General features: G+C 47.0%; 1 pseudogene; it reads right to left on the bottom strand.

Annotated features, from left to right (window-relative positions):
- Positions 1-2,254: 2,254 nt before the first annotated feature.
- LOC125046638 overlaps positions 2,255-2,500 on the bottom strand; it is a 1,763-nt pseudogene continuing 1,517 nt past the window's right edge.

The following is a 2,500-nucleotide window of genomic DNA, read 5'->3' as shown; positions in this document are numbered from 1 at the left end:
CATATATATATATATATATATATATATATATATATACACACACACACACACACACACACACATATATATATATATATATATATATATATATATATATATATATATATGCAGAGAGACAACCTGATGGGCAAGGTCATCCGCGAGCTAGGTGCCCATATAGTTGGCGATCCCGGATTATGCAAGTAACAGGTCCCATGCCAGTCTCACGGTGTAGCCTTGCCAACTGTACCCATGGTCTGGCGAAGAGATTTGTTACAAAAGGCATCAAGACTAGACTCCAAGGCACTAGATAGCGTCCAGATTTCAATTCCATAGAGAAAAACTGACAGTATCAAGGCCTTGAAGACACGCAGCTTGGTCCTTCTGCATAGGTACCGACATCTCCAAATGCTCTTGTTGATCGAATTCATGACTACTGCTGCCAGACCAATCCATCTACTGACTTCTTGGTCTGACAGACCAGAGATATGAACTTTGTGACTTCAACATCCTCACCGCAAGCATGTTCCCCTAACAGCCCCCCTAAGTCCTGAATCTTAGTCTTGGTCCAGATCTCTAGGCCCAAGGGCTTCGCCTCATAGCTAAATGCAGTGATTCCAGAGATTCAGAAAGGATAGCAACACCATCAGCAAAGTCAAGGTCTGAGGTCTTGATATTGCCCAGTGTTGTTCCACACCAATTATAGATAGTAGCTCTGCCCATTATCCAGCCCATGGAGGTGTTGAAAAGTGTTCGTGCAAGGACACAGCCTTGCCTCACCCCTGAATTAACAGGGAAGAAGTTCAACAGGCCCCTACCACACTTTACAGCATCTTCAGTACTGGTATATGGGTTTGCTATTAGGCCAGTAATCTGTGTTGGAAGTCTCAGAATCTCCCATAGCGATTCTCGATGCACCGAGTCTAATGCCTTTTTGAGATCGAGATAGGCTGCAAGTAACCCACGACGGCGTTCCACAATTACTTGAAATGCTAGGATTTGGTCTATTGTGCACTTGCTAGGACTGAATCAGACAGCTCCGGACTCTGGTGTATTATTATGTAATCGTGAATCCATTACAGAAGAATGTGGGCGAAAACCTTGCCTGGTATACTGAGCAGTGTATTGCCATGGTAGTTGCTACGGTCCCAATCCCCTTTCCCCTTCCAGAGAGGGATGACCATACCCCTCAACAGGGGTATGGTCATCCCTCTCAACAGGTCAGGGAGAATGGTACCGGAGTGACATAGCAGTCAAGACTGTATGCAAGCACCGTTTCATAGGTTCACTCCCAGCCTTTAGCAGTTCAGTAGGGATATCACATATGGCTGTGGTTTTCCCACACTTCAACTTAGAAATAGCCATCCTAACCTCAGTTGGGGTAGTAGGTTCCTCACCAACGGGTGGGTCTGGAATAGGTACTGTGATACCAATTACATCCAAGCCAACTGTTGGTACAGATGTTCATAATACTCAGCCCAACGTTCACAAACTCCAACATGATCTGAGATGATCTGTCCATTCACTGAGCAGACTGCAGTCGTTTGCAAGGAGTTCAATTTTCTCAGACTGCCGTGGCAAACCCATGGGCACACTCCTCCTCCCTCAGTCTGTCCAAGTGAAACACCCTAGAGTTTTGAAGTTGACCTGTAGGATAGCCACTACCAGCCTATGGACAATGCCATAGAACTCCATAGAGTGCTGGCAAAAATGTGGTCGATCTCCTTGGCCAGAGTACCCGTATCGGTATACCATGTCCAGCAATGCAGATTGAAGATCTGATGCCAGGAGCCAGAAATCTTCAATCTCTGGGACCTAGCAAAGTCCCGGAGAAGGAGGCTGTTCTCGCTGCTGGCATTTCGTAACTAGCTTAGCCTGGGACCACAAGGTGCCCAGTTTCCATGGGAAGCCACGAGGAGGCACTGCAGAAGTCTCAATGACGGAGAGGTTGTGAACTTATGCAGAGGTTTATGCAGAGCTGCTCCTTTTTTTCGCACTAGGCTAGTCAGCGGTGGCAGCTTAATACTATCTAGGCTACCACATGGAGAGGATGGTATATATATATATATATATATATATATATATATGGTAGGAAAACCCACAATGTAAAACTAGATTTATTGAAAGTGAGACAACAGTTTCGGAATCCACCTGGATTCCATCCTCAGGTCTGAAGAGGAAAGGGAGAAGAGGGGATATAAAACAGAGAGAGGAAAGGCAACGCGGTGACACGGGACAGGTGAGGACAATCGAACGGAAGCGAAGGGAGGTCAGATCAGGTCGGAGGGTCGGGTGGACTATGTGCAGGGTGGCCGGCATACGAGAGAAGGCGGAGGATGTGGGAAGCGAAGAGACTGTCGGCAGGAGAAAAGCCGCTGTTCAGGTTGAAATTAGGCAGCAGCTTTATTAAGGAGGATTCCACCAGTCTGCGGGCGTGGACGTCAGCGGAAGGAAAGACAATTCGCGCCGCTGACCAGTTCATCTGATGGCCTGTGTCCCACTGATTGCAAAAGAGGGCGTT

Source organism: Penaeus chinensis, chromosome 39 (genome assembly GCF_019202785.1).
Source record: "Penaeus chinensis breed Huanghai No. 1 chromosome 39, ASM1920278v2, whole genome shotgun sequence".
NCBI lineage: Eukaryota > Metazoa > Arthropoda > Malacostraca > Decapoda > Penaeidae > Penaeus > Penaeus chinensis.
The sequence above is the reverse complement of the archived record's forward strand: the minus strand, read 5'-3'. Positions and strand labels throughout refer to the sequence as shown.